Source organism: Ambystoma mexicanum, chromosome 10, assembly GCF_040938575.1.
Source record: "Ambystoma mexicanum isolate Mex_15411 chromosome 10, UKY_AmexF1_1, whole genome shotgun sequence".
Classification (NCBI taxonomy): domain Eukaryota; kingdom Metazoa; phylum Chordata; class Amphibia; order Caudata; family Ambystomatidae; genus Ambystoma; species Ambystoma mexicanum.
Genome location: NC_090932.1, coordinates 744,666,394 through 744,692,960, shown reverse-complemented (window position 1 = coordinate 744,692,960; position 26,567 = coordinate 744,666,394). Strand labels below are relative to the sequence as shown.

Below are 26,567 nucleotides of genomic sequence, written 5' to 3'. Positions count from 1 at the left end.
AGGGGAGGGTCATCCAGTGACAAACTGCATTCTCAGCCTCATTACGAGGTTGGAGGTAACCTGCCGGTGCCACCGATGGGTTGCTGCCAACCCTGTAAGATCGATTCCGCTACATGATATCGCAGTGCCACTGGGATATCACAAGTGGCAGTGGAACAGTAAATCCCCATTCCCATGGAGTCCCTTAGGACTCCATGGGAATGGGGACACTGAAGCAATGGCACTGTTGCTAGCAGTGCTGATGCGTCAGTGAGAGACATGCTGGTAGTGGCCTGATTTCCTGGCAGGTCAGGCCTTGGCAGGGGATCCGTGCCCTTATCGGCACTCTCGTAGTACAGCGGTCCGGAAAGGGTGCCGGTACGTTGCTACCGGCACCTTTATTTCTGGACCGCCATACTTGCAATGAGGTCCAGTATCTAATATGTTCTGAGATGGTTGGGGTAAAGGAGGGAAAAGAGAACAATGTTCGAGTTTCATCATCAAAAGGTGATAGTGAAAGCTAAACGATGAGATAAGACTTCCTTGGGCAGATTTATAGAGGGCGAAGAGCAGAGGCCTAAGGACTAATCCTTTGGGGACACAGCCAGGTAGACGGATGTAATTTTGAAGGTTTGCAAGTTTAAAAAGTTTAAAGATTTTAAAAGAGATTTTAAAGGATTGACATACCAGGAAGGAGGTGATATAGGCAAGAGCAGATTTGTGAAACCTAAGGTACTGGAGAGTGATGAGGAGAGAGGAGTGGTCGACAGTATCAAAGGGTCAGAAAGGTCCAAATGTATGATTATAGAGGAAAGTTTGGAGTTGTGAGCATTAGGGGTAATGTTGGAGACATGCATGAGGGCAGTCATGGTGGATTGTTTACTATGAAAGCCAGATTGATGTGGATCCCCAAGGTCATTACCCTCAAGGTACTTAGTGATCTATTTGAAGATCACCTACTCAAGCGCTTTTGAAAAATGGGGAAGGAGAGATATGTGGTGATAGTTTGGTCAGATGTTTGTTTCAATAGAGGGTTTGTTTAATAGACAGTTGCAGATTGGAAGGAAGCAGGGAAGAGCACATCAGGGAGAAAGGTTGAAGAGCTCAGAGAAATAAGGGCAAACAATCAGGACTAAGTCTTCAACAATTTGAAATGCAAAAGGGTCAACAGGAATACAAGATGGGTTGGCACTGTGAAGGTTGGACGCTAACTCAATAGGAGAGTTAGGTTAGACGTATTTAAGTGTAGAAGAGGTAGCGGTGAGAAGTGGCGCAGAAGGAGTGTTGGAGAGTAGGAGAGCGATGGGCTGTGAAAGTGTTAGGAATCTTAGAGATTTTAAAGGAAAAGTAGTGAGCAAAGTCATTAGCGAAAAGGGAGGGCGCGATGGATATTGGCTTTGGAGGTTTCAGCAATGTTTGGAGGGTAGATGGACATTTGCAGGGTTGATTGAAAATGTAGGAGATTAGTGGGAGAATTTGGCAGAGTGTAGTTGAGCGGTTAGGACAACGGAACTTGAATAAGCTAGAAGCAAGGAAGGTGTCGGTAAATTGTGCCAGAACCCTAGGTCACTGCACATGTATTTTTTGAGGGTCTGTATTTCAGAACTTATCTAAGGTTTAGGGCAGGACAGTAAGCTGTTGATGTGCAAGCAGTATAGTATTGGTCAAACGGAGTCATAAGTGCATAGTGAAAGTCACAGAAAGCAGAGTCAATGGAAGCAGCATGAATAGGGGAGGGATGGAAGAGAGGCCCTCACATCATCAAGGTAAGGGGCAAGAGAGTCCTGCTGAATTTCCTCTTAGTCATTGAAGAGAGGAGATGAGGAGTAACATGTGGAGGGACCAAGATTTTAAAGTGAACAATGGAGTGATCACAGAGAAAGGGGTCAATGGAAGGGTCAGAGGAGGGGGCTGAATTAGAGAGAAAGATACAGTCAAGAAAGTTGGTAGGCTGGTCATGGAGGGAGTTGATGGAGTGGTCAGAGAGGAGGGATTTAAGTTCAAAGCAGGTGGCTGCAGAGGGCTTAGGAAGGTTATAGTCCTTCAGCATGATAATGGGGCTATTAGTAGGAAGTGACTCATAATAAGGGTAGGATCAAGGAAGAACGAGATGAGAGGACTACGGTGTCGCTAGAAAGGCAGAACAGTGAGAGGAGTGGGAGGGAGGAGTTGAATAGTGGTGTATTCAGAAGAGTAAGAGTTGATGTTGGAGGGTGTAGAGGGACAGTGCTGATGGCCTTACTGATAAAGAATCCCATACCACTGCCCTTACCAACAGGTCTGAGAAAGTGGGTGAATGCAGCACTGTGGAAAACACTTAGTATAGCAGAGTCAAGAGGGGGGGATCCAGGTTTCTGTCAGAGGAAGATGTGAAAAGTGAGGGTTCTAATAGTTGAAGTGGTCAGTAATATAGGAACATGTGTTGCAGAGGGATTTCGCATTTGAGACGCCAAGTGAAAGAGTGATTAAAGGTGGGGGAGAGCAGCAGGTGTTTTGTGGTATGTGAGGAAGTAAAGGAGAATGGAGGTCCTTGGAGCAAGGGAGCATCTTGAGGGGTGTGGGTGCAAGTAGTGTGAAAGAAGATGGAGAGGCCAGGGATTGATACACACATCAGTTATGCAGAAGTTACACCAAGTTGAGGCTTAAGGCTATGAGAGACGGAAAGGGAAAGAGTGAGTAGAAGGAGAAATGGAGCAAAGTCAAGATGCATGATGGAGGGCAGAATAATTAGGCAAGTGAAGACAAGGAAGGAGGTGTTCAGCCCAAGAGACAGGGAGGGTAGGTGGGTGAGCGGAAAGGGAAGGGGCAGATGGATGGCTGAGAAGAAGCAGGTGTAAGTTCTGAGTTGGTCTAGAATGGGGCAATAGGTAACCATATGACAGCAGACCACAAACAGCAATATTCCTTGGTCCTGTGGGGTAACAGAAGCTTCACAGTGAATGGATGGTCAATGGGTGAAAGGATCCCTATGTGTGGAAGCAGAAATCAGGTAAAGGGTGAGCTTGTTGAAGTCCTGGCTTGAGCAGGGATTCTGGGCCTAGGCCCTTTCCTGACTCAACTGGCCCAAACAAGAAGATGCCATTTGCTACATTTAGCCCTTGGCTGACGCCTCCAGGACTGGTTGTCCGGGGGAAACTGAATAAGGTAGGCAGTGAGTCACATGTTTCGCTGGGAGCCAGTCCCAATGTTCCAGGTGGCTTGTAAACTTGCAGAGTTCTGGGTGTTGTATGCCTATGGAGCTTTGTTTTATAAGCAGGACCCTCAGATGGTGCGCGGTGTCCTCTGGCAAAGCAGGATGTTGCCAAGGACAAACATTTTTATGTTTCAAAACCTACTGTCACAATCCCCTACGGGAGCCAGTCACAGTGTCCCACGTGGCTGCCACACTTGCAGACAGAGTCCTTGCTTTTGGAGGCTGGAATTGAATCTTTAAAGTAACTGGTCTCAAAGCCTTTTCTACTATCTGTTTTCTTCAAAGAATGCATACACATTCCTGTTGTGAATGCATAATGGTGATTTGTCCCTGAACAAAAAGGATAACTAATTTGAACCAAACCTGATGGTTATTTTGCCCAAAGGAGCTTCAAATAGGGACAGGGAGAGATAATGATTGCTTAGTTCTACAAGAAAGTGCTTTCAACGTCACATCTATCAGCCGTTTGCTGGGTACAGCTTCTTGAGTGTATTTAGCAACACAGATGCTTTTAGCATTTATTGTAAGAGTTATACTGCGAAAAGTGCTATTTCTTTTACAGATTAATTAGGAGTTATGTGGTAACAATAAAACAGGGAGCATTTCTGAATACCCCATGTTTTACTGCTCCACCTGATTGTTAGGTCTCTATGCCTAGGAATATTGCACACCTGATAATGCTGGGATACCTCAAAAAAGGAGATGGATGTGAACATTGCAAGCTTCCCAGGAGTTTTTAGACTTTTATCCTGCAGTGAAAGGAAGTGTTAGTGCTTCCTTTTATTGTAGGAAACATTTTCCTTCTTGGGGGGACATCCAGACAGGGTGAGAGAAACTGCATCTTTTGTCTCGGAAGGATAGCTCAGCTGTAACGTGCTCCCCTTGGAAGCAAGACGACACATAGCCACGCAGGTTCGATCCCCGAGTCCACGCTTAGAAACCGGCGGGTATTAAGTGCGTTATAAATAACCTATCATGTCATCTTCGATGACCCACTTCAAACGCCACCTTTGCCACGTAAACCGCAAAATGATCAGCGGGGACCCTTTTGCGTATTTACATGTTTTTATATATTAATAATGTGCCATTCTGATTTCCAGTTTGACCACGGTTACAGCTAATCGTGCATTGGCCCATAATTCGGACGCTTTTCGGAAATACGGCATGAACTAACAGTAATTACTGCATGTGGAAAGCACATGTTCCCATTGCAGACAGTAGTGGGAATAGGATCATCAAATTTAGAAAGCTTCGGAACATTTGTAACGTTCAGATTAGGAAGGGAAATGTACAACAGAATGAAACTGTATCTATGACTTTTCTAAATTCTAAAAGAGTTAATTACTTGCATGTATGGTTTTTAGAGTAACATTATTTCACCTTGCAAGGGGGACCAATAACAGGAGACGCTCGTGCCAGAAGCTAAGAGATGTTAATGAATTTACCGGCATTTGGTCTGTCTGAAAATGTGAAAATGTAATTATCCACTTCTTGCAGTACTTTCAAAATCACCCTCAAGACAAAGGTTTGGCTGCGAGCCTCTGACATTCTTCTCGGCAAGGGATTGGTATCTTAACGTGTGCCTGGTAAATCTTTTTAAGATGACAACCTTGGGCTCATGTTTGGTGTGTTGGTTCAGATATAGAAAACACACTCATGTAAACATGTCTAATGTTATCAGCCATAATTTATGATAATGTCTTGGAAAGCGATTACCACAAGGAAATTGCGTTTAAACACTTCTCATAAGGAGATATGGCTGCTACCTATGAAAAAGCAAACTCTACCAATGGTCTTGTCTACAGCATGCACTATACATGGCTTGAGGCCGTCCCCATTGGCACCATTCTCAAAGCATGGCCTTCAGGTATGCCTGCGTCACTCCTGAGCCACATGAGAGCCCTCTGGACACAACCTGCGGACAAGCCCTGTGGCCTCTTTGGTCAGGCTAGGCCCTCCTGAATCATTGGAATTGGCCCTGTGACCTGGTCTATGTCCAGGCCTAGTGACCACATTAGCCCACTGCAGGGATGCAGGCCATTAGCCACTTGCCAGGTGTAGGGCCCATGACTGGGCCCCAGCAAGCTACCCAAAGTGACCAGGCACCCATGGCCATGCACAGTGACCACTTTGCCCTTAGTGAGGGTTCACAGGCCCCCATCCATAGCCTGCAAGGATGTCCAGTAACCACTTTACCCAGGGCATTCCCAACCATGCTCCAGGCACCTTCATTATCTATTGTAAGTCTATGGGCCTCATTATAAGTTTGCCGGTCCGGAAACAACGGTACCGGTAAACTTGCCGGTATCCTTGTTTTTGGACTGGCAAACTACGAGTTCGGCGAGCGGGAGCCTTTCAGCCCGCCAGGTCTGAACTGGCGGGCGGAACGGCACCCGCTCGCAGAACTAGACGGATGCACCGTCATGAATGGTGGCGGTGCATCTGACCTCCCCATTCCCATTGAGGCCAATGGGACTCAAATGGGAATGGGGAGTAATAATTACTGGCACCCTGCAATGGGCAATTACTGGGTCCACGAGGGCTGAAATGCCCTGGGAATTGGCCAGTGCCGGGTGCCGCTAAATTCATGAATCCGGTGGTAGCAATGCTGTTATTTACCGACAAGGCTACTGCCAAACTCATAATGAGGCCCTATGTCTTTGTTTCAAACACACGTCGGTGTTGCTCAAAACAAGTGTACACATGTACTTCTTTCATTCCTTCTTTTCTTTCACACATTTGCCGACGTTCAACCCAGGTGTACAAATGCACTGCATGTGTATGTTGCCCTCTGTGTGGACCATCCTTTTGGCATTGGGAACAGCAGGTCAGAAACGGCTGTGGGAATTGGCAGCCAGGGAGGCATCATCAAGATCTCAAGCCCTTGGACCCCGGGATTTGTGGTGTGTTCTGCATTTGTGTGCCCTGTCATGTGTGGCCCACCCTTCTTTGCCTGGACAGTGGGCCCGTTTTTTGTTTCTTCCTCCTAGTGCCCGTTTAGTAACAACTGTTCCAATCGATTCGGATATGCTTGTTTCACTGCTTTATTTGAGACCACTAGTGTCTTTTCTTGAGGGTTCCAACAAGCTTTTATTGTTGTCGCTCCCGTCATCTGAGTGTCATTGAGCTTCTTTTCAGTAACAATACGGTGGTACAAGAAGCATTCTTTATCGGTGGTACTGGAGGGATGCAGTTAGGCCCGGATTTCTTGACACAGAACATTTTCTCTCTGGGGCGACTGCGCTCTTAGTGAAAGGCTCCACATTGCTGCTATTGGAGGGATTATATTAGGTGCCCTTATTTAAGACATATATTTTTCCCAATTATGTACATGGGATTTTAGAATAATAATCCAAACTCTTTTTTTTTTATCTATTAAATTAAAGTTTTTATATTGTCTTATGTGTACGCACAGCTTTGGGCGATCTTAAACCTTTTCCATGTATTTTCTTTTTCCTTCCCTTTTCTTGCATTTTCTTTTTTCTTTCTTCCTGTTGCCACCTAGTTTAGGAATATGTGGAGCTTATGTATATGAAGGCAGCTTATTTCTGAAAATACCTAATGATGAATGTATTTTAGGAATTTTCTTTTGTAAAATATGGAATGATGATAGTATTTTAATCTTCCTATGTATTCGAATGTATTTGATTGTAAAGGTTTCTTATGTAAACCATGCACAAATAAAAAACATTAAAAAACATCTGTGTATGTGCTCCTCACATGGTCCTTAGGTCTTCCCCTTTAGATGTTCTCCCCTCATGCTAACCTCTCCTTTGTGTTTTCTTTGTGTGTGAAGGAAGAGGTGTATGAGTGAATGTAGCTTGTGCCTCAAACCTGTCTCTTTAGATCCCCTATACTAGGTCTTCTATTCATTACAAATTCCTTCTCTGGTTCATTTTTTTTCTTAGGTTCCGGCTCTTACTTATCACTGCAATACCTACAATATGGGAGTAAAAACTACTGGTATGGATACTGGTAGATAGCAAGTGTGTGTGAAGAAACAATTGTCTTAGTAACTTATCAAAATGACTGACTTGACTAATTTATCATTATTGCTTTTGCCTTTCTCTGGCATTTTGATTCTTTGAACAGTGCACATCCCGTGTGTGCTTTATGTATTTATTTATTAATTCAATTTTGTGTTCAGTGCTAGCCATTCTGAGTGGGTCTCAGAACGCCTGAAAAGGTTCATAGGTTGAAAAGGTGCGAGGTTAATCAGAAGTTAGAAAGATTAGGATAGGCACATAGTAGCAGGGGAGATGAAGGGATAGGGTTATATGTAGAGAAACAGGTATATTTGAAGGTTCTTTCTGTAGGTGATGATGGAGGGTGCAGTGCAAATGGTCATAGGTAGGATGTACCATCTCCTGGGTGCACAGTAGGTAAATGCTTGTTTTTTTGGGTATACAGTTGTTTTCCGCCAGTTTTTTTTCCGATGCGCTTTTAAACTAAAGATATTAATTTCAAAAACAAATTGAACAATAAAAGGGATGCCTAAGGGGGCTCAAAGTGGTGGGGGTTGAGATAGGGACCAAATTATAGGAAAGGGCGGGCTTTGGGGGATTTTGTGGGTGGATGTCATTGAAAATAATACGTCCTTTGAAGGCAATTCATTGGGGTATGACGAGCCATTGGATCTGGCCGAGAGCTGGGCTGATGTGTGAATGCTTGGGTGGGTGGGGGATGAGTCTGGATTGATGGCGAGGGAGAGTGATGCTAAGGCGTCCAGTGAGGAGAGCATTGCTGTAGTCCAGCTTAGAAAGAACTAGTGCTAGGAGTGTGGTGTGGAAGTCATCTGCAGGAAGGATGTCTCTGATCGTACATAGGAGGTGTACTTGTAGCTTGCATGTTTTGGTGACAGCAGTTATGCGTGTGAAGGAAAGGTGGGTGTTGATGGTGAAGCTAAAGGATTTAACAAGTGTATAGAGGGATATGTATGGGTTGTCTGTGGCAAGCTCGTGGATTCAAGGGTTGAATGCAGACTTGTGTCAGGGGGCAATGACATAAAAGGAGGTATTCTGATTTGGAAAGGTTGAGACTGAGGAAGTGGGTAGCCATCCTGGGGCCAGATTACAGAAACCTCCCACCAGTGCAAGTGCAACGTTGTACGGTATTAGCACTAGGGCAAAGTGTTCTCTATTTCTAAAAACACTGGGACATATAAGAAAACTATTTCACCATGACAAGTGCAGTTTGGCATGGTATCCAGTCAAAATCTCGAAAAAAAAAAGTCGAATTCCCTTTTTTTTAATTATATATTTATTTGGGGGGCCGGGAAAAAATGGGTAAAAAAAAAGGGGGGGGTTGGAGGGGGATCCCCCCATTTCGAATAAAAAACGTCATTTTTTTCGAGATTTTGACATTCAACTTTTTTTCATTCGACCTTTTCACTATAAACCGTTTGGCATGGTATAGGCACCAGGGCAAACATTGACACAGTGCAAGAAAGATACAATAGCAATGCATTTTATCACCAGGACAAAGTTTGCCCTAGTGCTAGTACCATTCCGTATTAGCACTAGGGCAAACTTTGTCCTGTTGCAATATTGCAGTGAACATGTATGTTTTTTTGCCTGAGGGCAATTCTTCTCTAGTGATTATACAATGCAAAACTGCACTTGTCATGGCGCAATAGATTTCTAATATGTCACAGTGTTTTTAAAAATAGGGCAAGTTTTGCATTAGTGCTAGTAACATGCAACTTTGCACTTTCACCGGTGCAATGTTTCTGTAATCTGGTCCCAGGAGGTGATTGTAGAGAGAGCTTCTGAGCATGTGGATTTGTGAGGGGGATGAGATTTGGAAATATATGTGTTTTTCATATATTGGTGGAAATGGATGTTGTGTTTGGTATGGACCAACATATAGGTCATGGGTGCACAACATACGGCCCGCGGGCCAGTTGCGGCCCGCCATGCTCTTTTGTCCGCGGCCGCCCTCCATTAGGAAAGTCTTTGTTGTCTTCCGGGCCGGACAAAACACTGGCCCTCATTGGCTAAGCAAACACACGCATCACGTCGCTCCTACGAGCCACGTAATGCGTGTGTGCTGCACCAATGGAGGGCCAGCACTACGGCTGGCGTGGACCATAAGGCTTGATGCCGTAAGGCATTTCAGCCTTGGACCACGCCAGCCGTAGTGCGAGTCCAGCGTTCCTGCTTACCTGCCGCTTACCTGCCTGCCTTCCAGCACGTCTCCGGTAAGTGGTCTGTTTGTGTTTGTCTGTCGGGTCTGTTTTGCTTTGTTTGTGTGTGTATGTTGCGAGGGGGTGTCGGATGTGTGTCGGATGTGTGTCGGATGTTTGGATCTGAATGTATTTTGTGTGTATGTTGAGATGCGGGGGTGGGGGGTGTCGGATGTGTGTCGGATGTTTGGATCTGAATGTATTTTGTGTGTATGTTGAGATGTGGGGGTGGGGGGGTGTTGGATGTGTGTCGGATGTTTGGATTTAAATGTATTTTGTGTGTATGTTGAGATGCGGGGGTGGGGGGGTGTTGGATGTGTGTCGGATGTTTGGATTTTAATGTTTTTTGTGTGTATGTTGAGATGCGGGGGTGGGGGGGTGTTGGATGTGTGTCGGATGTTTGGATTTTAATGTTTTTTGTGTGTATGTTGGGGTGGGGGGGTGTTGGATGTGTGTCGGATGTTTGGATCTGAATATATTTTATGTGTATGTTGAGATGTGGGGGTGGGGGGGTGTTGGATGTGTGTGGGGGGTGGGGGTTTGGGTCTGTATGTTTGAATGTTTCAGAGTGTGCTGAGTTGGGGGGTGGGGGTTCGGGTCTGGTTGGGTGCTTGTGTGTGTGTGCTGATTTGGGGGGTGGGGTTTGGAGTTGGGGGGGTGGGGGGTTCGGGTCTGTATGGTTGCCTGTTTGTGTGTGTGCTGAGTTGGGGGGTGGGGGTTCGGGTCTGTGTGCTGAGTTGGGGGTGGGGGTTTGGGTCTGTATGTTTGCATGTTTGTGCTGAGTTCGGGGTTGGGAGTTCGGGTCTGGTTGGGTGCGTGTGTGTGTGCTGATTTGGGGGGTGGGGGTTTGGAGTTGGGGGGGTGGGGGGTTCGGGTCTGTATGGGTGCATGTTTGAGAGTGTGCTGAGTTGGGGGGTGGGGGTTCGGGTCTGGTTGGGTGCTTGTGTGTGTGTGTGCTGATTTGGGGGTGGGGGTTTGGAGTTGGGGGGTGGGCGGTTCGGGTCTGTATGAGTGCATGTTTGAGAGTGTGCTGAGTTGGGGGTGGGGGTTCGGGTCTGGTTGGGTGCGTGTGTGTGCTGATTTGGGGGTGGGGGTTTGGAGTTGGGGGGGTTCGGGTCTGTATGGGTGCATGTTTGAGAGTGTGCTGAGTTGGGGGGTGGGGGTTCGGCTCTGGTTTGGTGCGTGTGTGTGTGTGTGCTGATTTGGGGGGTGGGGGTTTGGAGTTGGGGGGGTGGGGGTTTTCGGGTCTGTATGGGTGCATGTTTGAGAGTGTGCTGAGTTGGGGGTGGGGGGTTCGGGTCTGTATGGGTGCATGTTTGAGAGTGTGCTGAGTTGGGGGGTAGGGGTTCGGGTCTGGTTGGGTGCGTGTGTGTGCTGATTTGGGGAGTGGGGGTTTGGAGTTGGGGGGGGGTTCGGGTCTGTATGGGTGCATGTTTGAGAGTGTGCTGAGTTGGGGGGTGGGGGTTCGGGTCTGGTTGGGTGCTTGTGTGTGTGTGTGCTGATTTGGGGGGTGGGGGTTTGGAGTTGGGGGGGTGGGGGGTTTGGGTGTGTATGGGTGCATGTTTGAGAGTGTGCTGAGTTGGGGGGTGGGGGTTCGGGTCTGGTTGGGTGCTTGTGTGTGTGCTGATTTGGGGGGTGGGGGTTTGGAGTTGGGGGGGTGGGGGGTTCAGGTCTGTATGGGTGCATGTTTGAGAGTGTGCTGAGTTGGGGGTGGGGGTTTGGAGTTGGGGGGTGGGGGGTTCGGGTCTGTATGGGTGCATGTTTGAGAGTGTGCTGAGTTGGGGGGTGGGGGTTCGTGTCTGGTTGGGTGCTTGTGTGTGTGTGTGCTGATTTGGGGGGTGGGGTTTGGAGTTGGGGGGGTAGGGGTTCGGGTCTGTATGGGTGTATGTTTCTGTGTGTGCTGAGTTGGGGGGTGGGGGTTTGGGTCTGTATGTTTGAGTGTGTGCTGAGTTGGGGGGTGGGGGTTCGGGTCTGGTTGGGTGCTTGTGTGTGTGTGTGCTGATTTGGGGGGTGGGGGTTTGGAGTTGGGGGGGTTGGGGGGTTCGGGTCTGTATGGGTGCATGTTTGAGAGTGTGCTGAGTTGGGGGGTGGGGGTTTGGAGTTGGGTGGGTGGGGGGTTCGGGTCTGTATGGGTGCATGTTTGAGAGTGTGCTGAGTTGGGGAGTGGGGGTTCGGGTCTGGTTGGGTGCTTGTGTGTGTGTGTGTGTGCTGATTTGGGGGGTGGGGGTTTGGAGTTGGGGGGGTGGGGGTTCGGGTCTGTATGGGTGCATGTTTGTGTGTGTGCTGAGTTGGGGGGTGGGGTGGGCCAGGGTGAATAACATCAGAGACAACTGGCAGCCTTGCCTGGTGCCCTGTAGGATCACACAGGCAAGTGAAATGTGTTTGCCAGTGCGAACCCTGGCCACTGGCCGGATGTATAGCAACTGCACCCAGTGTGTAAATCCCGGGCCAAACCCAAATCGGCATCACCATGTAGCTCTGTTCCCATTTAGTGATGCTCTTTGGCATTCGCTGCAGTCCCCTAAAGATCATACTCCTAGGTCCAGAATTGTCCCTGGACATGGTATGATAGTAACAAATGTTTGCCCCCAACCCCCACTTACTATCCCCTCTCCCTCTCCAGCACTATCTGAAATGTCATCAGGCCTAGTACGATAAAAGCTTGTTTTGTTCCTCTCCCTCCTTTCTCCTCCCCTCTCCCTCACCTTGTGTAATTCTCCGGCTCTACCAGAAATAAACTATCATAGCATATCATTAGAGATGTTGGACCGGAGTGTCAAGGGTCAGCAGTGGGTGTGGTTATTTGTACATTCCTAAAGCTTTCAAAATCGGCTGCAGACTTTTCTAGTAAGGTCCTGGATGATGTCTGCTCCTGTAATTTTGCAACTAAACCTCGATCAAGCGTTTGAGACCCATTGAGTGTGGGTAATTGTTACCTTTCTACAACCCCATCAAGCATTGTTCAGGGGGATAGAAGCACAAGCAGAAACTATTTCTCTGGCGCTCCTGCCAGTTTTGCCCTGCCCAGGAAGAAACTGAGATCAGTTTCTTTGTATGTTCACTAAAGTAATTGGTCATCCTGTGATAATTCCTTTCAAAAGCTCATAATTTGGCAACAGCTTGTGCTTTGAAATGTTATTTTTTTTAAAAAAGTATGTCCTCAATTTCCACCTTAATCTCAAACATAGCAGGTTGAAATGCTATGCAGCCCGCTATTCCTCAAAGTATCCAAGAATAGGTGCATGAAAAGGTATGCTGGTAAGGCTATGTTCTGTATCTGATCTTGTCGCTTCTAGGATTCTCCAAAAAGTATATAATTTGGATATACTCTAGACTTGGACCGTCGTAGTGGGAGCATAACAGTGGATTTCGTATCTTTATCCAAAGATGTCCCTGCCAATGTTTAGTGCAGTAAAAAAAAGAAAGATTGACCAGGAGCACCGTCAATTTAAGGATGAGTGGACTGAGAAGTTTTTTTTCATCAAGTCCAAACCTGATGTGTACTCGTGTCTCATTTGTCTCGAACGCATAGCAGTCCCCAAGGAATATAATATCCGCCGCCATTGTGAATCAAAACATTCACAATATAAGGATTTGCCGGGGGAAGCGAGAATTAAGAAAGCTGGGGAGCTAAAAGCACAGCTGGCTAAGCAACAGGGTGTTTTTGCCCAGAAAAAAAAAGAATCAGAATGTGCCACCTTTGCGAGTTATAAGGTTGCTCGGCTTATTGCAAGGTCAGCACGTCCTTTCACAGATGGGGATTTCGTTAAAGACTGCGTGATGGAGATTTGCGAGGCAGTGTGTAAAGAAAAAAAAGATGTTTTTACAAATGTTCCCCTTTCACGTATGAGTATCCAGCGGCGTATTGTAGATATGGCTGACAATTGTTACAGCCAACTGAAAATGCAGTGTAAGGATGTCAAGTTCTTTTCAGCTGCCCTTGATGAGAGCACAGATGCAAGTGACACAGCCCAACTCTTAATTTTCATTCGGGGGTCGATAATCAATGCAAAGTATTTCAGGAACTGGCTTCCCTGGTATCTTTGCATGGCAGGACTACTGGTGCTGACATTTTTAATGCCTTTCAAAAAGTCATTGATGATTTAAATTTGCCATGGGATGCCTTGGTAGGCGTGACGACTGATGGGGCGCCAGCCATGGTTGGGGAGCAAAATGGGTTTATTGGCTGCTTGAAAAGGCACTTAGGCGAGAAGGCTGTTCATTTAAAAAATTATCACTGCATAATCCACCAGGAGGCATTATGTGCAAAACATTTGAAATTCACTCAAGTGATGGACTTTGTTGTGAAAACGGTTAATTTTGTCCGTGCACGCTCTTTAAATCACCGATTGTTTCAGGCGTTTCTAGAAGAGGTAAAGGCGGATTACGGTGATGTCCTATATCACACCGATGTTCGATGGCTTAGTCGTGGCAATGTGCTGAAGCGATTCTTTGCTTTACGGCACAAAATAAAAGCATTCCTTGATGAAAAGGGAATGGACACTTCTGTCATGCTAGATATTGACTGGGTAGCCGACTTTGCTTTTCTGACTGACCTGACAGGCCATTTCAATGATTTAAATTTACAGTTGCAAGGAAGCCAAAATCTCATATCGGATCTGTTTGAGGCAGTTTGTGCCTTTGAAATAAAGTTAAGGCTTCTGACAGCCCACTGGAGAAAGGGATGTTGGCACACTACCCTGCATGTGCAGAGGATTTCCCCCATGACAAGTATGGAGGGTGGTATCGGCATGTGAAGGTCCTGAAGGAACTGCAAAATGTTTTTGAGAATCGTTTCTTACAATTCAAATCCCAGCAAGCCTCTTTTAAACTTTTTGCAGACCCTTTCTCAGCTGATGTTGACAGTGTGCAACCTGAACTGCAACTGGAACTGATTGAACTTCAGTGCTGTAGTGCCCTCAAAAATAAGCACAGAGAGATGCCTTTATTAGTCTTCTATCAGTCTCTGGACACTGTGCAATTCCCCAATCTTTCACGGGAAGCATTAAAGATGGTTTCTATGTTTGGCAGTACTTACATTTGTGAGCAAGTTTTTTCACAAATGAAACTACATAAATCCAGCCTAAGGACAAGACTAACTGACCAACATCTCCATGCTATCCTGAGAGTAGGAACAACCTCACTGGAGCCCGAGATCGAGAAACTGACAGCTGAGAAACGCTGCAATGTTTCTCACTGATCAACTATGTCTGGTTCACTGATTCATCCTGTATGATTTGGGGAAATGTATAGTACAACATGTACGTTTTAAATACAAATAAAATGGTCCACCTCCAAAAAGATGTTTTTTCCAACTGCCATAGTGTTTGGTTGGGAGTAAGGGGGCCATGGGGCATAGTGTTTGGTTGGGGGTGAGGGGGCCATGGAGCATAGTGTTTGGTTGGGGGTGAGGGACATGGGGCATAGTGTTTGGTTGGGGGTGAGGGGGCCATGGAGCATAGTGTTTGGTTGGGGGTGAGGGGGCCATGGAGCATAGTGTTTGGTTGGGGGTGAGGGTGCCATGGGGCATAGTGTTTGGTTGGGGGTGAGGGTGCCATGGGGCATAGTGTTTGGTTGGGGGTGAGGGTGCCATGGAGCATAGTGTTTGGTTGGGGGTGAGGAACATGGGGCATAATGTTTGGTTGGATGTGACGGGGCCATGGGGCATAGTGTTTGGTTGGGGGTGAGGGTGCCATGGGGCATAGTGTTTGGTTGGGGGTGAGGGTGCCATGGGGCATAGTGTTTGGTTGGGAGTGAGGGTGCCATGGAGCATAGTGTTTGGTTGGGGGTGAGGGACATGGGGCATAGTGTTTGGTTGGGGGTGAGGGGGCCATGGAGCATAGTGTTTGGTTGGGGGTGAGGGGGCCATGGAGCATAGTGTTTGGTTGGGGGTGAGGGACATGGGGCATAATGTTTGGTTGGATGTGAGGGGGCCATGGGGCATAGTGTTTGGTTGGGGGTGAGGGTGCCATGGGGCATAGTGTTTGGTTGGGGGTGAGGGTGCCATGGGGCATAGTGTTTGGTTGGGGGTGAGGGTGCCATGGGGCATAGTGTTTGGTTGGGGGTGAGGGGGCCATGGGGCATAATGTTTGGTTGGGGGTGAGAGGGCCATGGGGCATAATGTTTGGTTGGGGGTGAGGGACATGGGGCATAGTGTTTGGTTGGGGGTGAGGGTGCCATGGGGCATAGTGTTTGGTTGGGGGTGAGGGGGCCATGGAGCATAGTGTTTGGTTGGGGGTGAGGGAGCCATGGGGCATAATGTTTGGTTGGGGGTGAGGGACATGGGGCATAGTGTTTGGTTGGGGGTGAGGGTGCCATGGGGCATAGTGTTTGGTTGGGGGTGAGGGGGCCATGGAGCATAGTGTTTGGTTGGGGTGAGGGGGCCATGGGGCATAATGTTTGGTTGGGGGTGAGGGTGCCATGGGGCATAATGTTTGGTTGGGGGTGAGGGACATGGGGCATAGTGTTTGGTTGGGTGTGAGGGGGCCATGGGGCATAGTGTTTGGTTGGGGGTGAGGGGGCCGTGGAGCATAGTGTTTGGTTGGGGGTGAGGGGGCCATGGAGCATAGTGTTTGGTTGGGGGTGAGGGACATGGGGCATAGTGTTTGGTTGGGGGTGAGGGTGCCATGGGGCATAGTGTTTGGTTGGGGGTAAGGGGGCCATGGGGCATAGTGTTTGGTTGGGGGTGAGGGTGCCATGGGGCATAGTGTTTGGTTGGGGGTGAGGGTGCCATGGGACATAATGTTTGGTTGGGGGTGAGGGAGCCATGGGGCATAATGTTTGGTTGGGGGTGAGGGACATGGGGCATAGTGTTTGGTTGGGGGTGAGGGTGCCATGGGGCATAGTGTTTGGTTGGGGGTGAGGGGGCCATGGAGCATAGTGTTTGGTTGGGGGTGAGGGAGCCATGGGGCATAATGTTTGGTTGGGGGTGAGGGACATGGGGCATAGTGTTTGGTTGGGGGTGAGGGTGCCATGGAGCATAGTGTTTGGTTGGGGGTGAGGGGGCCATGGAGCATAGTGTTTGGTTGGGGGTGAGGGGGCCATGGGGCATAATGTTTGGTTGGGGGTGAGGGGGCCATGGGGCATAATGTTTGGTTGGGGGTGAGGGACATGGGGCATAGTGTTTGGTTGGGGGTGAGGGGGCCATGGGGCATAGTGTTTGGTTGGGGGTGAGGGGGCCATGGGGCATAATGTTTGGTTGGGGGTGAGGGAGCCATGGGGCATAATGTTTGGTTGGGGGTGAGGGGGCCAAGGGGCATAGTGTTTGGTTGGGGGTGAGGGACATGGGGCATAGTGTTGCACTCCAAGAGTGAACCCAATAATAAAGCTAGAACAGGCACAGTTGGGAGATGTTCATCTTTGGCTTTTTGAGGAAACCTGACTCAATGAAGGCCATACTCCTCTTGGGCAACCCAAATAGCAAACTGTAGCAGTCCAAAATGACGGCATGTCCAATCTAGGGTCAATAAAATATATATAAGTTAACTAAACATGCGAGATACAATAACTAAATAGAAATAAATTATAACAATGGAAAATGTGTAGTACAAAATGTAAGTTTGAAATGCAAATAAAAATCGTTGCCCCTCAAAAACATTATTTTTCCATGTGTTTAGTAGAAATTGGGGGTTTAAAAAGCCTCCTGCCATGCCCCGCCTACAGCCCCGCCCACATTTACTTTTCGGCCCACTATAGCCCTCATGTAAGGTACTTTCGGCCCTCTGTCAAAATCAGTTGTGCACCCCTGATATAGGTTAAAAAGGAGTGAAGAAGGGGAGGAGCCTTGTGGGATCCCAGGGTGGTGTTGGATTGAAAAGTTGTTATAGAGACAAAGTGTGACCTGTAAGTAAGGAAGGAAGTGAATCAGTCAAGGACAGTGCCTAAGAGTTTCATCCTTTGGGTAGGATGTTGAGTAGAATGGTGTGGTTAATGGTGTTGTAGGCTAAAGGGAGGTTGTATAGTAGTGCTGTATGCCATGTGTCTGTGATGTTGTGGAGGTCATCGAGGATGTGAAGTGTACCAGTCTCAGTGATATGTCCAGGTCGAAAGCCAGATTGGAATTGGTTGTGAAGGTTGTTTGTGGTAAAGTGTTGTTGAAGTTGGGTATGGACCAAGTGTTCCATGATTCTGGGGAGTTATGGCAGGATAATGATGGGGCAGTAATTTTCATGTAGTATTGGGTGGGTATTTGAGGAGGGGTGAGATGTATCCAGTGCAGAGGGGAGAGTATCATATGGGAGACAGGTGTTGGTGATGTTGAGCCAGTGGGAAGCGAGGGTAGTGATTCAAGTGGATGCTGTTTGAGGTGGCCATGCATCGCACAGGAAGTGTGCATGCTTTGTTTTGGTAGTAAGGGTGATGAGGGTGACTCTGCCCATGATATGGAAAGTGTCCCATGTGTTGGAATGTTTGGGATAAGAGGTTGGAAGAGCAGAGTGGAGGGCCTGTCTGATGTTGTATTTTGGAGTTTAAGTAGTCCACAAAGGAGTTGCATACTGGAGTGGATGTGGGTTTGGAAGGTAAGGATTATTATTATTATTATTATTATTATTATTATTATTATTATTATTATTATTATTAAATATTGTATTCATTGAGCATGGACCAAGCTTCGAGAATCAGCAGAGCGCTTTGCAGAGGTAGATAACAATACAGATACACCACAAAACACTTTACAGAGGTATACAACAGGACAGATGCATTACGGAGTGCTTTTAAGAAGTAACAACAGAACAGATACACAGCGGAGTTAGGATACAGAGGGTCAAAGAGGAGGGGTACAGCTGTACATGGTGGTGGGGAGGAGTGTGATGGATGGCGTCGAGCGAGGCAAGTGGCACTGGGGAAAAAAGAGGGCCTAGGTGTTGACGAGGAGAGACTCCTTGAAGTGTTGTGTCAAGTTATTTTCTGAATTGTATACATTTGGGGGCAAGTCTGATGATAATGGGGTGGAGATTCCATGTTAAAAGGGTGTCCAGATTTGACTATGTTGAATCGTTGCTGTGTGCTATTGTGGTAGATTGGAGATTTTGGAGCTAATGGGGGGCTTTAGCATTGGGTATAGCTGTTTTGTATTTGTTGCAGCAGTTTTGTAGACGTGTTCTGTAACGGGGCATGGATTCTTTTTGCCTTGCTCTTTCTAGGAATCTGGCTTCCTGCTTAATAGAGAGTGGGGAGCTGTTGAACCATGGTTCATTCTGCTGGCTGCAGGGATCTTGTGATTGGAAGGGCGCAATGTTGTTGAGATCCTGAGTGATGATGGTGTAATTATTGAGGAGAGTGGAGGGATGTACGTGTGGGCAGGAGTGGGTGGTATGAGTGGTGCTAAGGCTGAGTTTGTAATGTGATTCGCTTGTCTGGCTGGGGACGAAGGGCATGTGTGTCAGGTGGGGGATATTGTGTGGTACAGTGAGCATGAAGGAGATAACAAAGTGGTCTGGCCCCGACACCCTGATTCATGATATGATTTTTGCTTGAAATCAAAAGGTCCACGGTGCTGCCAGCTGTTTGTGGGGGATATGTGATGAGTTGTGTGAGGTCATCAGGGGTGAGTGGAGTGAGGATACTATTTAATATCGGGTTACTATCATTATTATTGTATATATTCAGGGTAACTGGCCTCATACATGATGCAGCAGGGTTTAAAAATGATACAGGCTTGCAGCGGGAGCCAGTGCAGTTCAATGAGGGTCGGGTGATGTGGTCGATTTTGCAGACCCCTTTGATGAGCTGTGCTGCATCAGGCACCACACATGTCAGGGGCTGCAGGGTAGTTGCCGGAAGACCTTCCAAAAGGGTATTGCCACCATTCACGTGGCAGAGGATGAATGCTTGGACAGTAGATCTGAAGTTGTTTTCTGAGATGAGGGGCTTGATTTTTTCACAGGAGAGAAAGTTGGTACCAAGCCGTTGGTGTCTTCCTTGCTATGTGCTGTTTGAAGGAGAGCTGTTTGTCGATGTTGAGCCCAAGGGACTTGGTGCAGGTGGCCAGCTCGGGTGTAATGCCCTTGAGGTGCATATCAGAGAGCAAGGTCTGGTGTTTGGTGTTGTTGGTCAGCAGTAGGAATTAAGTCTGGGAGGAGTTGAGCTTCAGATAAGAACTGGACATCCACAACTGGATCAATGAGAGGTAGGCCTTGGGTCTGTGGATGTCTTTGATGGAGGATATCTTGAGGTAGAACTGAGTCTCATCTGCGTATTGGTGGATGTGGATGTTGTGCAAGGAGTGTTCCAAGCAGTTCCATGTAAAGATTGAAGATGATAGGGGAGAGCATAGACCCTTGCGGGACTCCAAAGGATGTGGGTAGAGTTGGTGATCTGGAGGAAACCATTTGTACAAACTGGTGGTGATTATCATGGTACTATTTGAACCATGAATGTAGATTGTCTGTGAGTGTCTGGTGGTCTACTTTGTCAAATGCTTCTGAGAGGTCAAGGAGAACCAGGATGCAAGGATAGCCATCATCAAGGATTTTAAGGCATTGTCAATCACCTTGGAGCTAGTTGTTTATGTGCTGCATCTGGGTTGGCTTTGACGTTTTGTATGGGGTTGCATGGCTACTGCTTTCTAAAGGATCTTACCTAGGAAAAGAAGATGGGTGATGGGCCAGTAGTTGTTGAGGTTATCAGAGTTCAGTGTTGTTTTTTTGAGAAGCTGGAGGATTTTTCCAGTCTCAAGGGTCGAGGGGAAAGTGCCTTGAGTGACAGAGCTGTTGATGACTGTTATCTAAGGGAGGAGTGCTTCAGTTTGAAGTGTCTTGAGTACAGAGGCAGGGAGGATGCCATCCACATATGATGTGTCCTTTGGGATGCTAGAATGGCAGTAAGGTCTTCCATAGTAAGTGCCTTGAAAATTGTCCAGTTGGCTGTGGTTCTTCAAGATGGGATGTGTAGTCTGCTGGCAGTTGTAGTGTTGGTGTCTATGCGTTTATGGATCAAGCTGATCTGATCGATGAAGAAATAGTTGATGGTGGTGGCTTTTCCAATGGAGTGTGGTATGGGTGGGTCTGGCATAGGGTTTATGCAGTGCTTGATGACTTTGAAGAAGGTTATGCATTCACTGTTGGCCTTGGCTATGGTGTTCTGGTAATAATCGGCCTTGGCAGTGGTGATCAGCCATCTCTGTATAGCATGGAGTTCCTTGAGTATAACAAGGTCCTATATGCTGCAGGACATTTGCCAAGTAATCTTTTGTTTTCTTATGGTTCATTTGTTGAAGTTCTTGAGGGTTCCAGATTTCAGAGGCTTTGGGCTTCAGAGTGTGTCGTTTCACTGGGGAAAGGTTGTTGATGCTGTTCGAGTTCGATTGTAGAGATGTGATGGAGGGTGGGCAGGGCAGTGTTCATGAGGTTGAGGATGTTACCTTTACTGTGAGTTGGGTCTTTTTTGTATGCTATGTGAGGTTCAGAGTGTCGAGAAGGCAGTGTAGATCTTCGTTCATTGACTTGGTTGCTGGGCTACCAGGGATGTTGAAGTCAATGAGGAAGATCGTGTTGCCATGTGTGAGGGACATGGTGTTTACCAAGTGTTCGGTGAAGTCTTTAATGAAGGAGTGTTGGGTTTGGGTGGTCTGTAGATGAGGTGAAAAGTGACATTGTCTGTTGTGGAGAGCAGGAATTGGCAGGAAAGACTTTTGAAAGAGCCAATGGTGGCTTGTTAATGCTGGTGAGGTCTCTGCCAACCTTGTTTGGATAATCTTGCTGTAGAATTCTGTAGCTGTTGGGAATGAGGACATCTAGGATGTGAGTCGAGGTGGATGTCATCAAGGGCTGAGTAATGAAGATGACGTCTGGGTCATGTGTGGTGATATGGTTGGCGATGTCAGCTGCATGGTAGATTGCTGAGTGGATATTGACGAACATCAGTCTTCTTGTAGTTGTGGATGATGGAGTGCTGATGGGCTCTATGGCGATGCAAATGAGATTGCTGCAATGCGGTGTCAATGATGTTGCTGGTGAGCGGCAATGTTGGAGATGAGTGGTGATGGTAGGGATGGGCTGTTTGGGGAGAGGGGTGAAACATATATTTGAGAGGGCTTACCTGATGTTTGAGGAGCAGGGATTCTGGTCCTGGGTGCTCCCGGTCCGAACAAGTCCAAACAGGAATTGCCCTTTTCCGCAGATTTTCTATGCGCCGTAGATCTAAGAGTTAATTAAGGAAAGGAAGGGGCAGAGCAAATCTAATTGTTGGGGCTTTGGTCACGCGACTAGCAGCCTCCTCATTGCTGTTTGGATTGGAACTATCAGGGTTGAAATTGGCAAGATAGATAGTGATGCAGAGGGAGCTGCGGTTATTCATTGTGAAGTCAGTCCACTCAGTGTGCAAATTGGAATTATGTGTTGGGGGGTGGTAAATGAGGTGGGAAAAGGGGGCCGTGCGGGTTTATGGATGGATGAACGTGTGAAAGAGTGCTTCAAAAATATGTGTATGGGGGAGTGCATTGGTTGCCTCTGCTGTCAATTTAGTAGAAAGAGTACCAGGACATCAATGCTTTACAAAACAGTGTTTGTTTTGCTCCACTTTTTTGTATATAGCATATCTGTTTTGTGTTAAACGCTTAAATGAGGAACATCACTGGTGATAGAGTAGACATGTTTACTGTCCTATAGTCATTAGATGAGGCTCTGTGGCTGCAATTGATTTATGAAAGCAAACACATACTGCCAAATGCTAATGCTTGCTAATCACACTATTGTAACCATGTATGTGCTCGCTGTGTTAATAACGATTAATATGCTCTTTTGCGGCCCGATATGTTTTAATGCCTTTCCACAGATGCAATGGTATGCACTCTGTATGTTTCTGTTCTGCTCATTTGACAGCAGAGAAGCAGCACCCAAGTCCTTTGCCGTGCGACACAGCATGTGTACTTTCGGCCCCATCCCCTAGCGAGACAGACTGAACAGACAACAAACGTGTTGCGGACAGAAAAGGCTCCGGCAGAATTGCCTGAGGAAACAGCTTTTTCGAGTCATCCGATGATAAATTAATGAATACAACTAATGGAGAGACAGCAGACCACAAAAGCTCGTTAAGGTGCATGCTGGGAAACCAGTGAGAAAATCACTAAGTGGTGCGCCTACCAGACCATTGTGTCGAAAACAGGCTTTTGACGATGGTTTGTGCCTGGGAAGGAAAAGAAGTCCTGCTGCGCAACAGCTAGGTAGGTGGGGTCTGCAAACAATTTTGGCAACACTCTCTTGTATTTGTATTACCTGATGTCACATTAAAAGCATGTATAGGTCTGTGTTAATGGTTGACATATTTCACTGGTGTACCCTATCAATGCATGGTAACGGCATGGGCGGAGCTTCTGTGTCGTTGGTTTATCAGGCTGTTATTTGAATTTCCATGACAGGCACGAGGCCATTCTGGTGTTTGTCTAGTTTATATCTGATTAGAGATATACAATGAATGTACATGCATGGCGCTGTGAATATATGAATATATATACACTGCACTCCGCCTCCTCCTTTTTTGCTTCTTCTCCCTTCCCCTGTTCCTCTACCTTGCCCCCCAGGCTCCCTGCGCTTTGAAGCAAATGTGTATAAAACAGAATAAAATAAAATTCATTTTTTTAAAAAAAAAATCAAGATTTGTACATTACAGAATGATTGAGTGGGTTTGTTTTCGTTGACTGCATCCCTAACAATTATTTTGTTCACATTATTGTGTAGGTGTGTTTTTGTATAACATACCTGCAGTGTGGGGTTGAGCAGGGCGATCATTGTGTGTGCCTCATTTTAAGACTATGAGAGCATACATTTAACGCGGGCAACCCATATTAAACTCGAAGACAATGCATTTGTTCCAAAATGTCAAACCAGGTGCAATGTACACATGTAGATCACTCTTACATTTGGAAAGTTAGGAGCAAAAGTTGAAGGACTTCCTCCCCAGCTCAACCTTCATCTAACACAGCATACTTTCACGATCTAGAGCATTATTTTGGGCAGAAAATCAGACCATTTCTTTAATTTGTGTTCACAGTCAAAACATAGAATTACGTTCATCAGAAAGCTCGCTTAAAACCCTCTGAAACTCAAGAAACTATCGTGGCGCATTCGTATTCCATGTTATTTAAATGCATCCATTAAAAGTAGAATAGATTATGGAATATATACATTTGAACGACATTTGCAGGACGGAAAATACGATCTCTTAAAAAAGGCTGGCAAAATAATTCTTACATATATAATGTAAATGGTCCATGTCTCTGGAGGCTCACGGCACCTGTAGTGACACTAGGAAGGAATCTTGTGACACATGCCCCATTGCACCCCAGGAGGGGACATGCACTCGTACATTGAGACTGCTACGGATGCACTTACAATGTAACGTTTCAATGCTAATTGCGAAATTAAACTGTAAAGCACACGTGGGTGTTAAGTTGCATTAAGCAAACACGGCTGAGCAAGAGCAGGGACCCAGCTCTGTAATTATCCTTCTGTGCGTCCAGGTGCACTATGTGGAACTTCACATTTGGGGTGCAGGAAGTGATGGATCCGTGAGGATGTGAGCGTTGCTCTTTGGGTCAACATAATGAAAAAGATAGGTACTGCCCTTACCATGACGTTCACTTGGTGAATGTTCCCTTCTTTGCTTTAGTGTCTTGAAATGAATGTATATTGATTTATATGACATAAAATGACATTTTTAAAAGATAGTTTTAGCACATCGTTATCAGTCTCGAGGTCCCCATCCGATAGTGTGACCGTGATCTAGCAACGATGCACAATATTGGAATGTGTTTGAGTGTTTACTATCATAATAGCAATAAGGTCACTGGAAGGCTCCGGTGTCGGGAAACTAAGACCGGAATAACTCGGCACATAGACTGCGCAAATTCACATAATTTTGCAAGTGATCGGGATCTTCTGCCCAGCAGGTGCACCTGCTGCCCTGATTCCATCTTCGGTAGCTAGCTACACGCATGGCTGCAGGCAGTGGGCAGTCCCAGTGACCAGAACATGATATAAAGACAACTTTCTATAGCAAACAACATGTTTTAGCTCATTTGCATACCCACAATTCATTGTTCAGTGGCTCTGAATTGGAGGTGAACTTTCAGGACTGGCTATTGGGTGGTGTTGTGGACTGTGAACCTTACTGCATAAAAGTAACAATTCCACCCTTACATTTCAGGTAGAATGTGTTGTTCGTGTTTTGAATCCCACCGTAACATTGATAGTGTTTGCTGGAAAATAATAGGCACGTTAATGGAACCACATTCTCAAATTGATTATATAATTGAATATCACCCCAAGAATTTTCAAGTTTTAAATAGGCTTGATGTTTTGAGTTCAAATGAAACTATACTCAAATCTGCACGAATTCTATTGCAACCCTTGAGACCCACCAGACGTTTGTAGCTATTTGAGTGATTACAAAGTATAACAAGATGCTAAAAGGTACGTTTTAGGGACTTTGAGTGTCCCAGTTCTCTAGTTAGATAGTGCAGTGTGTTAACAGCCTGTTGCAGACAGTGGAATTCACTGATCATAAGCAGACAAGACTTAGGACCTGATTCACAGAAGCGTTTTATAATGGTGCAATCCCATGGGAAAACGGTCTGTGAATCCGGCGCTTAGCTTTTTAATCATCTGCAGTGGATAACATCTGGACCACTGAGCAGTTCTGACTCCAAGAAAGACTTATGCATGTGGTTTACACTACAAGGTTCGCAGAAACCTACTCAGTAAATGTGTGGCCACTGCGTTCATTTCGAAAATGATTGCTCTTATCTGGAGTAGATTGTCCATTTAATTCATAGAAAGTCTTTTTGCTGCTGCATCCAGGATGTGCTGGCAAGTGTCATGTCCATAATACTTCCCTTGATACTCTCTCCTCAGCCCAAGTTGCATTCTTTTCCCCAGGCCTATAGACTATACGTAGCACAGAAGACCTTCAAGTACGGATCTACCATTTTAACATTTCCAGAACCGCCAATCTCTTGGAAACATGTTAATACATCTAATTTGTGCGCCGAAAAAACGGGGATTTGTGCGCCATTCTGCCCGCAAATCCCTGTTTAACAAATGGGGATTTGCGGGCAGAATGGCACAGAAATCCCTGTTTTTTGGCGCACAAATTCCATGAATCAGCCCCTAAATATATTTAGCACCCAGAGTCTAATTCTGATTACAACAATCAGCCTAATTGGAAGATGATTGATTATGCCTATTACACTGCACACATTTCCACTGGATCTGGGGTATCCCACACCCCCAAAGACTTCTCCCATTCCTCCTGTTCTTTTACTGATCATTCACGTTGTCCCTACCACCAGGTCTATTAACTCTTAAGTGTGACGTCACTGCGTTGCTTTGCCTGGTCTTACGGTTTTAGTCCTTTATCTGTTCATTGCCTGCTTGTTTGGGTACTGTACCTTGCTGGTTTCCTATACTCAACTCTGGAGTTAGCAAAAGGACACTGCAGTTCGGGACTAATGAACTGTCTATGAATTGGGCTGGTGTTGAAGTCGAGTGGTGCTCGCTCTACTCTTGGTAGCTGCTTTATTGGTAAATGTGCACATTCTTATTTGTAAATGGGCTAAAGGGCTTTTTCTGGCTAAAATTATGTTTATTGTATTTGCAGAATAACTACATGGGGTGAACTAACACAAATATCAGTGCATGGGGCCAATGCACCTGTGCCAGAGAAAGTCACCACACATATAATTATGCATGTAGAAACTCACTACTGACTGCCTGACAATAGCTAAAACATGAGGATCTAAATTAAATATTAATTTGCATGCAAACAGATCTGAAAACGCAGGTGCAAACTACTCCTGTTATACCCACAATAATCTGATGTATGTACGCAGAGCATTCTGTGGAAAGACTGATTTATAATCTCAAAATGTGCTCATGCCATAGGGATAGCACACACTCAACTATCCCCTGATGGATATTCTGGCATTTGCATGGAATTCTGCAACTCTAAGAAATTGATGGTTGGAATGGTGAGGGGTTTCAGGGTAACTGGAAAGAGGTTAAGGAAAAGCGTTTTATTTGGGTATGCAAGGGGTTGGTCAGGAAAATATGCTCCGAGACTCCTTTGTGTCTTTGTTTAAGCCCCCACTTCTCTACCTGCTGTTGGCCATCACCCAAAGATAACCTTTGTGCCTCCTAGTGGTCGCATCGTCCCAGTCCTTGAATAATCACTTCTACTGTTCTTCTGTATGTTTCTTTGGTTCTTCTTCATCTC

At 46.3% G+C, this 26,567-nt stretch overlaps 1 protein-coding gene across 3 annotated transcripts in view; it reads left to right on the top strand.

The window, feature by feature from the left end:
- Positions 1–26,567, top strand: part of LOC138491707 (P2Y purinoceptor 12-like) — a 501,915-nt gene that overhangs the window by 304,993 nt on the left and 170,355 nt on the right. Inside the window, exon 1 of one of the 3 annotated variants that reach the window (XM_069618389.1) lies at positions 22,424–22,518. The exons of the other annotated variants lie outside the window; for them this stretch is intronic. The gene's annotated coding sequence lies outside the window, so the exon portion shown is untranslated. Of the gene's footprint in view, positions 1–22,423; positions 22,519–26,567 lie in introns of those variants that run through there. 3 annotated transcript variants of the gene reach the window in all.